This window comes from Elephantulus edwardii, unplaced genomic scaffold (assembly GCF_000299155.1).
Source record: "Elephantulus edwardii isolate Elephantulus edwardi_28Jun2011 unplaced genomic scaffold, EleEdw1.0 scaffold00285, whole genome shotgun sequence".
NCBI lineage: Eukaryota > Metazoa > Chordata > Mammalia > Macroscelidea > Macroscelididae > Elephantulus > Elephantulus edwardii.
Genome location: NW_006400035.1, coordinates 2963020 through 2977139, shown reverse-complemented (window position 1 = coordinate 2977139; position 14120 = coordinate 2963020). Strand labels below are relative to the sequence as shown.

At 37.4% G+C, this 14120-nt stretch overlaps 2 pseudogenes; both read left to right on the top strand.

Moving 5' to 3' along the window:
- Window positions 1-14120, top strand: part of LOC102858861 — a 157739-nt pseudogene that overhangs the window by 30485 nt on the left and 113134 nt on the right.
- LOC102853974 lies at window positions 10654-11235 on the top strand (annotated as a pseudogene).

Below are 14120 nucleotides of genomic sequence, written 5' to 3'. Positions count from 1 at the left end.
AGCTTCTCTATCCATTCATTTGTTGATGGGCACTTAGGTTGTTTCCAACTCCTTGCTATTGTGAACAAAGCTGCAATAAATATGGGTGTGCTTGGATGTCAGTGATGGTCTCTTTGGGGTATATTCCCTGTAGTGGAATTGCTGTGTCAAATGATATCTCTATTTGCAACTTTTTGAGAAAGCACCATACCACCTTCCACAGTGGTTGCACCAATTTACACTCCCACCAACAGTGAATAAGGGTTCCAGTTTCTCCAAACCTCACCAGCATTTGTTGCTTGCTGTTCTGTTAAATTTTGCCATTCTGACTGGGGTGGGATGATATCTCATAGTTGTTTTAACTTGCATCTTTATTAGAGCTAGGGATTTTAAACATTTCTTCATGTGCTTGTTAGTCATCTGAATGTCGTCTTCGGTGAAGTGCCTGTTCATATCCTGTGCCCATTTTTCTATTGGATTATTTAACTTTATCTTGTTGTGATGAATAAAATCCTCTTTAATGGAGTGATTGATATATGTGGGGAACACTTAGTCATGTAACTAGGTTTCTGAAAATTTCCCTCGATGGCTGTGAGCCTGGCACTCTGAGTGCTGTGTCTGATCACCTATCCATAGAAAGCTCACATTATTGATGTAGGCTGTATTAGCAACATTTTAAAGTTGAGAAAATAGACAACCATAGAATTCAGTAACTTGCCTTAAGTCATACTGTGAATAGAGAAATGAATTGGGATTTTCACTAAGGAATGTGTGATATCCAGCATCAGAGTCCCGATGATTAGTGCTACTCAGGGAATACAGATGGGACACAATCCTCCCATGCCTCATCTCCTAAAATGTTGGTATGAGACAAGACTGGAAAGGTAAACTGGCCTTGACATTTTATTTCAAATAAGGAAATCAGGCTCCAGTTTTGCTGATGATAACTGAGCCAAGGACTCCCTGTTTTATAATGTGTACAGAAGAGGGCTCCAAACACCCTTGTATACGTACTTTTTTCCCCTCTTTATGCTCATCCTTTGTTCTCAGTAATAGCCCTGTATTGATCATCTTCTTTTAGGGGGTGGCTGTAATGCATTTATGAGAGTTATAATATTTGTATTTTTCCTGTGATGCATTCATTAACCCTTATTTTCTGAGATACTAAAATTTATGTAGTGCTGCTAGACTGGCATGTCTCAGCTTTATTGTTCTTCCCATTCTCTGGGATTTGATTGACTGGTGACTGAGGGTTCTGGGGCAGGGTCTGAGACTGTATCCTAACACTCAGAGGTAATGTTGAATGCTGAATCACACTGTGAGGAGCAAGGATAGAGGTCAAATCTGAGAAAGACTTCTCAACTCCCACCTCAACCTGGATTGAAACAACAACACACACATACATATCTCCTGCTACCCTCATGTTTAGCAAGTGACCTAAGGCCCACTAAGTGCTAACCAGATACTGATAATGATCTATACAAACTACTAGGTCCAAAAGAACATTAATAATGAACATGTAGGTGGCATTCATGTCTTTAAGAATGGATTTAGTGGGAAGACATATCTGGATTCCAGGAAAGTCTGAGTTAAGAGTTGTATACTACATGTACACTACACCATGCTTGGTGCTGAGCAGTGTGTCTGCTGTATAGTAAGTGATCCATGTAGGCTCATGCCTAAAGGTAAATTTTGATTCAGGTCCAGGTTCTGTCACTAGCCAACTGTGTATTTGGGGGCAAATTATTTCTCTCTGAGTTTATCTGCAGAGTGGGGTTGGAAATGTTTACCTCATTGTGACTTGGGGTTTTTTTAAATTTTTTTTTAATTTTATGCTAGTTTACTTACAACGTTCATAAAGTTTGTATCTCAGAGGTGACGTGCCAATAGCACATGGTATGCAGTCCTTTCAGTTGTTGGAGATCCAGTAAGTATTTTGAAAAAGAGTAAAAATAAACTGTTTTTAAGGATTTCAGATATAAATTAAGCAAAAACAATTTTAGCTTATAGAGATTCTTAGGGACCTGCTTTTCTGAGTAGATTATTTGTTATTATTGTTATTATTTGCCATTAAGTAGCTTTCAACTCATAGCAACTCTACGTACAACAGCTCTGAATCCTGCTCTATCCTGAGCCAGTTTTACTGTCTCTGACACACCTATCTCATTGCCCTAGTCACTGAGTCAATTCATCTCATCTAGGGTTTTCCTCTCCTGCACTGTCCCTCCACCCATCCAAACATAATATCCCTCTCCAAAAACTGATCCCTCCCTGCAACATTCCCAAAGTATGTGAGATGAAGCTTCAAAATCCTTACTTCTAAGGAGCAGCCTGGTTTAACCCTCTCCAGGACAAACATGTTTGTTCTCCTAGCATTCCATGGTATATTCAATACTCTTCTCCAGCACCAAAGCTCAAAGGCTTCAATTTTTTTCTATCATCCATAGTCATTGTCCAGGTTTTTTGATGCATAGCAAGTAATTGCAAAGACCATGGCCTGGATCAGGTGCAGTTTAGTCTCTAGACTGACATTGTTGCTCTTCTATACCCTGAAGAGGTCCCAGGCAGCAGATTTTCCCAATGCAATTCATCCTTTGATTTCCTGGCTGTTGGTACCGAGAGTGCTGATTGTGGAGTCAAGCAAGCTGAAACTGTTCACAATCTCAATCACTTCACCATCTATCATGATCCTACCATTTGCCCAGTGGTGAGAATGTTTATTGTATATTTTTATGTTGAGCATTAATCTATATTGAAGGCTGTAGTCATTGATCTTCTACAGCAAATGCCTCAGGTCCTCCTTGGTTTTGGCAAGCAAAGTTGTGTCATCTGCATAACACAGATTGTTGTTGAGTCTTCCTCCAATCCTGATGCCACATTTCTCTTCATAGAGCACACCCTCCCAGATGATCTGTTCTGCATATAGATTTTGAAAAGGTATGGAGATAGGACACATCCCTGACGTATACCCTTCCCAATTTTGAAACATGCAGTGTTTCCTTGCTCTTTTCTGACAACTGTCTCCTGGTCCAAGTATAGGTTTTGGATAAGCACAATTAAGCGTTCTGGAATTCCCATTCTTCTCAGAGTCACTGTATTAGTAATTGTAAAATCCATGGCCTGGATTAGGCATATCTTAGTCTCTATATGGATACCGTTGCTTTTCATTACTCTGGAGAGGTCCCTGAGAGCAGATTCTTCCAGTGCAATTCATCTTTTGATTTCCTGATTGCTGGTGCAAAGAGTGTTGATTATGGAGCCTAGCAAGCTGTAATTGTTACCAACTTCAGTCTCCTCTCCCTCTATCATGGTGCTGCCAGTTTTACTAGTAGTGAGAATCTTTCTGTTTTTGATGTTGAGCTTCAATCCGTAGTGAAGAGTACAGTCCTTGACCTTCTTCAGCAAGTGCTTCAGTTCCTTCTCAGTTTTAGCAGACAAGATTGTGTCATCTGCATATATAGATTGTTGATGAGTCTTCCTTCAATCCTAATGGCACATTCCTCATTATAAATCCCTGCTTCCTGAATGATCTGCATGTAGATTGTAGATTGAAAAGGTATGAACCCAATATTAGTTCAAGTGTATGCAGCAGAGTCTTAGCCACTTTCCCCCATATAGTTATACAATTAAAAAAGAGCTGGTAAGGTTGGTAATGAAAATAGTCAAATCAAAATTGTATTGTGCTCATTTAATTAAAGAAAACCCTGATGAAAAATTATATGCCGAGAAGCTTAGATTATAAGAATTTTATTGCATATTTTAGATAACCTGTAAGTTCTTATCTTTTCAAAACTACCTGAGCAGATGCTAAAGTGCTTTGTTAATTAGCTGGTTCAACTAGGATTTCCTGGAATGATTAAAATAATAGTAAAGGTATTCCAACTATTAAAAAAATGGTAAATTCCAAACCCATTTATGACAAAAATTGTAAGAGATTCTGGAAAACTTGTCCTTATTAAGTGGACAGTTGTATATCAAGAACTGATTCAACACAACCCACCCTTTGGATATTAAAATTACTGACACAAAGCCAAAGCATGGTATCAGAGACCTTTATGACAAGGACAATTTGTTTCTTTCTATACTTTAAAAAAAGTTGCTTCAGAATACAGTTCACAAATACAAGAGGCCTGATTTTTTTAACCTTTCCAGTTCCATTAAAAAATGAGTATTTTCTAAAAGTTAAGGTCAAGTGTAACAATAAAAAATAATGACTCCTATTGAAAAGCACATAGATTTTTAGTTCATGGTATTCATGATATACTGTAAATTGGATTGATCACATTCTACTCAATTGGTATCACATGAATACATCAGCATTATAAGTATTAAATATTTTTTCTATTACTAAAGAGAGGATATAAACCAACATTAATATGGCAGTTATGTTTTTTAGGCACAGTATAGTGATTTTTTTAAAACAAATACTGTTGAATTTCAATTGAAGTTTCTAAATGCAATAATCAATATGGATTGAGGCTCAGTATCAAGAAGACAAAGATTCGCACCACTGGACCAATTGGCAGCATCAGGATGAATGGTGAAGAGATTGAGATTGTTCACAGCTTCAGTTTGCTTGGCTCCACAGTCAACACTCTTGGAACCAGCAGCCAGGAAATTAAAAGACATATTATGATGAGAAAGTCTGCTGTTAGGGACCTCTCCAAAGTACTGAAGAGTAGTGATGGTGCGTCTGATACAGGCCCTGGTCTTTGCAATCATTTGTTATGTGTCAGAGAGTTGGACAATGACTAAGGAGGATAGAAGGAGAATTGATGCCTCTGAGCTATGGTGCTGGAGAAAAATGTTGGGTGTACCATGGACTGCTAAGAAAACAGATTCATCCTAAAGAGAGTTAAATTGGGCTGCTCCTTGGAGGCAACGATTCTGAAGCTTCGTCTGACATACTTTGGACATGTTGTAAGGAGGGACCAGTCTTTAGAGAGGGCCTTCATGCTTGGGAGGGTGGAGGGACAGCGCAGGAGGGGAAGACCCTCTATGACATGAATTGATTCAGTCACTGGGGTAATCGGGGTGGGTGTGTTGGAGATGGTGTGATTGGCACAGGACAGAGCAGGTTTTAGGACTGTTGTACATAGGGTCGCTATGAGTTGCAAGCAACTCGACGGCACATAACAACAACAACAAACAAAGGGTCAAAAACTCTGATTAAAAATAGAAAAAATGAGAGAGAGAGAAAATAATTTTAAACTAACAGTGTAAGCTTTTAAAAATTTCTATTACTTAACCTATCTGGGTTAAATTTAATATTACTTTATTAAAAAATACAAGGAATCTAAAAAAACAACACGGAATCTGAAAAAAGATCAGTACAATTATCTTGTATCCATTTAAAATATCATCCAACAAAGGACAATGATGTTTATAGCTGGGACAGGAATATATAACTTTAGGAATTTGCAGTTCATTGTGCCTACTGAGTAACAACTTTGCTGCTGAAATTTATTAAAACTTACAAAAATAAAATAAAAGCCTGGATGACACAAAAGGAGGAGTATTTCAGTGTAATCTGTCTGTAAGTTGGCTTTTAAAACAACAGAATTACATCCTGTTTTCCCCAGACTAGTAAAAAAACAATAGTTACATGCAGCAGTGTATTAAGACATTTTGGATCCACACCTCATTCCATACACAAAAACCAACTCAAAGTGGATCATGGACCTAAGACTAAAACCAAGGACTATAAACTTCATTTAAAAAAGCTTGGGAGAACTCTAGAAGTCCTAATCCACCACATAGTCTTCCAAACATCCTGAAAAATGTACAACCAGGAGAGGATAAAATAGATTAATGGAACCTTCTAAGAATCAAATCCACACACACATCCAAAAACTTCTCCAACAGGGAATAAGGGAAAGCCACAGACAGGGAAAAATACTTGGTAATGACATGTCAGACAAAGGACTTATATCTAGAAATTTATAAAATACTCAAGCACAACAACAAGATAAATTTAAACAACCCAACTGAAAAATGGGCACAGGATATGAACAGAAACTTCACCAAAGAAGACGTTCAGATGGCCAACTAGCACATGAAGAAATGTTCAAAATCCCTAGCTCTAAGGGATAACCAAATCAAAACAACTATAAGATATCATCTCACCCCATTAAGAATAGCAAAATTTAATGGAACAGCAAACATCAAATGCTGGTGAGGTTGTGGAGAAACTGGAATGTTTATTCACTGTTGGTGGAGTGTAAAATGGTGCAACCATTCTGAGAGGCTCTATGACACTTTCTCAAAAAGTTGGAAATAGAAATATCATTTGACCCAGCAATTCCACTACTAGGAATATACCCTAAAGAAACCATAACCACCACCCAAGCCTATATATGCACACCCATGTTGATTGTGGCTTCGTTGACAATAGCAAAGAGTTGGAAACAACCTAAGTGCCCATCAACCAACGAATGGATAGGGAAGCTGTGGTATATTTACACAATGGAATACTATGCTGCATTGAAAAACAAGGAACTCATTAAATACTATACAAAATGGTTGCTCCTGGAGGACATTATACTGACTGAAATATTTCAGTCACAAAAGGATAAGTATTGTATAGGGCCACTGTTATAAAATGGGACTGACATTGGGTTGAGGGAAAACTGAGAAAGAGAGGATAAATAATGTACACTGCATTGAAACAGATGGGGGAGAGAATTGTTTAAAAGGAATATAATATTAGGTATTATTGTCATGACAGGTATCCAGAATGAAGGCTGCACAGTGGAGTGGACTTGGGCAGAGGGATTGTATAATAATGAAAGAATTTTTTTTTTTTTACTTTTCAAAGAGAAGAGAGAATTGGGGCAAAGAAGTGGACAGGGAGAAAAATGCAACATTGAATGACTGGAAACCCTAAGTGTCTGTAAACGTTCATTAAAATTAATAATAATAAAAAAAAGACATTTCAAAAGTCTTCTCAAGTGAGTCCTGGTGAGGATGGAATGAGGAAGAATATTGATAGAAAAACATTGCTATAGAAACTATAACAAACAATAAATTTAAATAATTTAAAATAGAATGCATATTTTAGAGGGTAATATACGAAAAGTTGGGGACAAAAGAGGGCAGGAAAATGGGTTGGCAGGATGGACGAAGGCCTCAAAGAAAATACAGTGTCATTGTTCTGTGTGGAATAACATGTTCTGAATCTGGAACTGCCCAGAATAGCTTTGGTTGTCTTGTGTTTACATCTTTGAAGACCATGATCGAGGCAATATTTTCATAGTGATAGCAGTAACTAAGAGCAGATCATACTGTTACCAGCTTTTCATCAAACATAGATGTATAGCCTTCGCGCACTAGATGATGTGCTCAGTATCTTAATGTTACTGCCCTGACCCCAGTGTAATTCAGGGGAAATGGTATTTTTTTTTTATTTTACAGGGATATGTAGCTGTGTATTTTACTAATTATGAAACACTGGAAATTAATGATGCAGACAACTTGATGTGGTCTTTGAACAGCTTTCTGCAGTATTTTTTCTGTTACAATAAGTTATATTTAAGTGTTTATTCTTCATTGCTTTTAAGTTGTATCGATAAAATTAATAACATTTGACACTTAAATTTAGACTAATGTAATTGCTTTTGTTATCCCTGTAATGTGACTTTTAAAGCATAGTGTACTGCATTTGTTTCTCACTAGTTGAGCACATGCCAATAATGTTCTATTCATTCCTTAACTGCCATCTATTTTGCCTGATTTCAACTAAATAATGGCTTTTGCATGGGAAAAAAAGAAGTTTATACTATTAGATGTGTAAAGGGAGGATAAAGTTAATGTATTAGACTTTGTAAGCCTAAGAGGAATATTTGTATCTCTCTAATAAATAACAGCTATGTCATATGTAGCATAATAATGTGGAAGATACCTGGAGGTCCTAGATTTGTAGGCAGGAGAATGTGTCACTCTCTGTACCTAGGCTGAATGTAATATCCTTTATGTTGTATTAATTGGGAAATGTTGTATTAGTTGGAAGATGTTGTATTAATTGCTTTTCCCTCAGTATTTTCACTACTTTAAATGTGTTCATCTGAGTATAATCTTAAAAAACCTGGATCAAGAATATATCTAATATACAACTTGCATCACCTCCTGCTCTGCCTGGATGTCTAGAACTGTTGGAAGATTTTGATGTCTTAAACTCTGGACTTTGCTTTTCAAATAAGGTTTGAAATATTGTTAATTGCATTAGGGTATGTGTGTATATGTTTGTTTTATAAGCCCGGAATCAAGTTTTGAAAATACCTATATTGTGAAAACAAAATGGGACTCACTGAGCCTCTTCATTGCTAGGAAGATAATCACTTTCCATCAGCTTCCAGAAAATGTGTATCTGGAGTTGAAGAAATTTAACGGCAAGAATACAGATGTTGTGTGTGTGTGTGTAATTGATTTTAAAATATTAATGTTTGAATTGGCAGCATCAGTATGGATGGTGAAGAGATTGAGATAATTAACAGTTTCAGTTTGCTTGGTTCCAGAGTCAACGCTCTTGGTAACAGCAGCCAGGAAATCAGGAGACGAACTGCATTGGGAAAGTCAGCTGTGAGGGATCTTGAAAGAGTACTAAAGAGCAATGACATCAGGCTAGAGACTAAGGTGAGCCTGATCCAGGCTATAGTCTTTGCAATTACATGTTGTGCATCAGAGAGTTGGACAGTGAATAGGGATGATAGAAAGAGAATTGATGCCCTGTGGTGCTGGAGAAGAGTGTTGAATATACCATGGAATGCTAGGAGAACAAACAGATTTGTCCTAGAGAGGGTGAAGCCAAAATGCTCCTTGGAGTCAAGGATTCTGAAGCTTTGTCTGACATACTTTGGGCATGTTGCAAGGAGGGACTGGTCCTTGGAGAGGGACATCATGTTTGGGAGAGTGGAGGGATAGCATAGGAGAGGAAGACCCTCGATGAGATGGATCGATTCTGTGAGTGGAGTTTTGGGAAGGAACGGGTTTGAGACGGTGAGCTTGGCACAGGATAGAACGGCTTTTAGGGCCCTTGTAGGGTTGCTATGAGTTGCAAGCGACTAGATGGTACATAAAAACAACAACAACAACAAAATATCTTCAGATCTTTGGATGATAGGTGCTACTATATACCTTCAGAGTAAGTTAATAAAAAGATATAGGGGAGTAAGAAAAGGTATAGAGACAGGATACATCCCTTATGCACTCCTTTCCTGATTTTGAACCATGCAGTATTTCTAGGCTTTATTTTGAGGAGTGCTTCTTGGTCCAAGTATAGGTTTCCCATAAGCACAATCAAATGTTATGGAATTCCCCTTTTCCTCAAAATTATTCACAATTATTTGTTGTGATCTACACAGTCAAATGCCTTTGCACAGTCAATGAAACATATACATGCCTCTGTACTCCTTGCTTTCTGCCAAGATCCATCTGACATTGTCTCTAGTGCCATGGCTTTTTGTATTTGTGGTAGTTCTCTGTCAATGTACTGTTCCAGTTATTTCTGGATAATCTCCAGCAAGATTTTGCTAATATGTGATATTAGTGAACTTGTTAAAAAATGTCCACACTCACTTGGTCTTTTTTTGGAATAGGAATAGATATGAATCTCTTCCAGTCAGTTGGCCAGGTAGTTGTCATTCAGATTTCTTGGTACAACTTGGTATATCCAAGGAAGCATCTGTTTGTTGAAATATATCAATTAGTATTCAATCAACTCCTAGGGCTTTGTTTTTTGCCAAGTCTTTCAGAGCAACTTGACCTTCCTCCTTCATTACCATTGCCTGTTGATCATATGTTGTTTCTTGAAATTCTTCTGGGTTAGCCAATTCTTTTTGGTACAGTGACTCTGTAGCTTTTAAGATGGAAAAAAGCAAAGGAAAATTAATTTTCTCACTTTGTGCTCTTAAACCCTTAGAGTTAGGGGACCTAACCCCCATTGTCATCTAATCATTTCCAAATGGGAGAAAATGTTTCATCTTTTTTCCCCCTGCAGAGTGGCTGATGGATTTGAACTACTGAACTTCAGCTAGCAAGTTAACATTTAACTTTCTAGCCATAGTACTCCTAAGATTAAAGAAAACTAAACCAGTCAAGCCTTCTACCGGGGAGATGATTCTGACCCAGATACCTCCAATGGTTACACAAGGCTGCAAATCTTAATATAAAGGGACTGCTTCTCCTTCTTCTGCAGAGTTGCTTACTAACTGAAAGCACAGCAGTTAAATCACCAGTTACTCCTTGGGAGAAATATAGACCTTCTCCTCTCAAAAGGAATTACAGCCTCAGAAACTCAAAAGAGAGCTATGTGAGTTTGCACTGACTCCAGAACCGTGAGAGGATTGCGAAGAAGCATTCCTGGCAGGTGGCTAAGTGCTGGATGGAAACCAATCAGAAAGTTGGTGGATGGAGCCCATCAGGTGCTCTATGAGAAAAAGATGTGGCAATTTGTTTCTGTAAAGACTGAAGGGAAATCCTGTTGAATTTATTTCAATTTACGGTATCTGAGAAAGGAGTAAAACTTCCCTGTAGGATTTGTAAGGCTCTGGTGGCTTTGTTGTTACATACCATGGAATAGACTATAACTCATAGCAACCCTATGGACCCTGCCCTTTTTTTTTTTTTGCCCGCCCCCGCCCTGGCCCCCAGCGATCACCCAGTTGGCCTGGCCCAGCCATGATCAAGGCAATCCTCATTTTCAACAACCACGGGAAGCCACGGCTCTCCAAGTTCTACCAGCCTTACAGTGAAGATACACAACAACAAATCATCAGGGAAACATTCCATTTGGTATCGAAAAGAAATGAAAATGTTTGTAATTTCCTAGAAGGAGGACTGTTAATAGGAGGATCTGATAACAAACTGATTTATAGACATTATGCAACATTATATTTTGTCTACTGTGTGGATTCTTCAGAAAGTGAACTTGGCATTTTAGATCTAATTCAAGTATTTGTGGAACCATTGGACAAGTGTTTTGAAAATGTCTTCGAACTGGATTTAATTTTCCATGTAGACAAGGTTCACAATATTCTTGCAGAAATGGTGATAGGGGAATGGTATTAGAGACCAACATGAATGAGATTGTTAACACAAATTGATGCACAAAATAAACTGGAGAAATCTGAGGCTGACTTAGCAGGAGCTCCAGCCCGTGCTGTATCATCTGTAAAGAATATGAATCTTCCTGAGATCCCAAGAAATAATACCATTGGTGACATCAGTATAAAAGTGCCAAACCTGCCCTCTTTTAAATAAAAAATGTAAAAGGCTACTCCCAGGTAAAATCCAGGGGGGGAAGTCATCCAAGTTTACCATGCAGTTGTTTACCAAAAAATAGAGGAGAGTCTTAACTTTTGCTCTTGGATTTAAGTCAAGGTACTGTATAGAAATTGTGTAAAATCAGTATGTGAAGATTAATGTTGCTTTTCTTACTCAGTGATTTTAAAGAAATTGAATAGTTTCCGTGTGATTTTTTTTTCTTTTCTAAACTGCATTCCTATGCCCACCTAAGGCATGCCTCTTATATATTGGCTACTACAGTATTTTGAAAGTGTTTGAGATATTTCTTTAATTATATACAACTCCAAATGTTGATGTTTTGTATGGATCACAAGTACAGCATTCCTTAATTCTTTCTGCTATTTGTCTTAATTGTTATTTAAAAAACCAAGTATGTACTGCATGAAAACATCCTGACCTTTTCTTCTTAGTTTAAATAAACTCCAAGGTAACTGAAAAAAAAAAGACTAATCACAGAGTGTGCATCAGTAGCAGCAACAGCTTTTGCAGGTTCTGCAGTCATCTGATCAAAAATAATAGAAATATCCAGTACACTCCATTTTGAAAAACACGAACAAAATTATAAAACAAAACTTCAGAAAACAGTACAATTCTGTTACTGTTTTATGCTCAGTCATCAAATGGAAAGAGAACATTCTAGAATAACATAATTTAAAAAGCAATTCTGATATACCTTTGTCACTATTACCTATCATAAAGCAGGTACAAGATATTTTCATTCACAGAGGTATGATATGGTACAGTCCTCCATCTATAATAGTAGAGAATACAATTAAAAAGGCATTATTTGATTGATTTTACTTTTCCAGCAGAGGGCCCAAAGAATGGTATAACAAAGCTCTGGTACAAAAATACACCTTTTTAGAGAGGATTTCTTTTCATTAGTGGCACAGTTTTAAATACTAATTACTCTTCATGAACATCAGCTAAAAACTGTTTGCATATCTATATACATCTCACTTCTGTTTTTATAACTATAAACTTATACAGTTATATGTTCTCATGCACGTGAGTTAGTTCACTCAGCAAAACGTAGCTGGTGTAGGTTCCGGATTCTAGAAGGTCACTATGAATTTAAGTGCTTCACTCTGAGCGAGCCTCTCATTTCTCCTGATCTCAGACCTAAGGCACTTGAATATCATTTGTGTGGTGGATTCTGATCTTAAGTCTGATGTAGCTGGGCCCCACTGCTGTTGAGCAATAACTGATAAATAAACATAGAGAGAAAGAAAGGGAAGAAGGAAGAAGGAATGCAAGTTTTAACTTCTAAGAACTGATATAAAAAGTACCTCATTTTACCCTGTCTGAACAAAATGGTAAAGTCAGTGCCTTTGCAGAAGTCGGCTGGTGAATAAAACCTGTGGTATGTTGCCACCTAGTGGAATATATGGCAAACTAATGATAAATGTGCTCTGACCACATGACTTACCAGAGCTAATTTATTAATTATATATTATTTATATATACATATTAATTATATATCAGAGCTGATTTATTTAAAATCAGCTGAAGGAAACGACTGAAAGTGTCAAGCCAGATGTCTAGATAACACACACATATGATTCTGATGGAACTAAGGTTAACATTAGTAAAAATATTTTCTTATAACAAACAAAAGATTCACTTGTTTTCTTAAGAGTTCATGGATACCAACCATCAGGAAGTAAAAAACTAAATAGTTTTTCTCAAACATGCACCAGGTCAGGGCACTACATTTTCATTGTCAGATGTACAAGAGGGACAGTTTTTAATTTAAAGCTATGTGTAAAAAACACTTGATAAGTATTTTGTTGTTGCTGGTTATTAGGGGCCCTTGAGTTCTTATCAATTAGATGAACAACAGATATAAACCATCATCACTGCCTCCATCCTGCTCAAGCTGATGGTTACAGTAACTACGTCAGTCATTCTTGTAAAGTGCCTTAGTCTTTCTCTGACCTTCTACCTGATGACTGGAACACAAAATTTGGAAACAAAAAAGAATGACAGTAGGAAAATATGGCCTTGATTATAGAAATGTGGTTGGATATTGCATCATTAATTTTCTGCTATCCCAGCATGAAGTATTTTTTTCAAGGACTAGCTGCTTCTGACAATATAACCAAAGTAAATGAGATAAATTTCACCTTTCTTGCTTCTAAAGAACATTCTGGTTGTACCTCCTCCAAGACATAGTCATGTAGTCTTCAACATAATCCAAAGGCATAGATTTTTCTTTGGTCTTCCTTGTTCCTTGTCTAGTTTACAGATGTATAAAAGGCAATGGTAAATACCATGGCTTGCATCAGGCACATCTTAGTTTTTTAGTTGGCATCCTTGCTCTTTAGTACTTTGGAGAGGACTTTGACAGTAGATTTCCCTAAGGCAATTTGTCTTTTCATGCCTTGACTATCATACTATCATAGATGTTGATTTTAGATCCAAGTTAAAGAGAATTGTTGACAACTTCAATCTTTTTTCTCCATCTATCATGACTGGAACAGCACATCAGCAGAGAATTGCCAGAAGTCCAGGTTGGGTTTAGAAGGGGTCGTGGTACTAGGGATATTGTAGCTGATGTTAGAGGGATCTTAGCTGAAAGCAGGGAATACAGAAGAATGTCTATCTGTGTTTCATTGATGATGCAAAGGCGTTTGACTGTGTGCAACATAACAAACTGTGGCTGACTCTAACAAGAATGGGAATCCCAGAACATTTAATCGTGCTAATGCGAAACCTATACTTGGACCAAGAGGCAGTTATCAGAACAGAGCAGGGTAACACTGCATGGTTCAAAATTGGGAAGGGTGTACACCAGGGATGTGTCCTGTCTCCATGCCTTTTGAACCTGTATGCAGAGC